Source organism: Rhagoletis pomonella, unplaced genomic scaffold (assembly GCF_013731165.1).
Source record: "Rhagoletis pomonella isolate Grant_MI unplaced genomic scaffold, Rhpom_1.0 Rhpom_scaffold_00012, whole genome shotgun sequence".
Lineage (NCBI taxonomy): Eukaryota > Metazoa > Arthropoda > Insecta > Diptera > Tephritidae > Rhagoletis > Rhagoletis pomonella.
Window position 1 is genome coordinate 17407074 of NW_023458566.1, and position 252 is coordinate 17407325.

Genomic DNA, 252 nt, shown 5'->3' on the forward strand with positions numbered 1-252 from the left:
GAGTAGGGTGATTACTTTTTCATCTCCTTGAGAAAATCTGTAAATATGCATTTCCAGCATTTTTTTTTAATTAACCAATAACCAGTTAAGTAGAGTTATAAACTATTCCCGTGCCCCTGAACTACATATATTTGTATGTATGTATTGCTGTGTGTTTTTGGAATGTTTCTTATTTATTAGTCGTCGATATAGTTTTTCAATATTTTTAGCAGCAAATTACCAGAGTTGTATTCGTTGTTATGTATAGTTGTT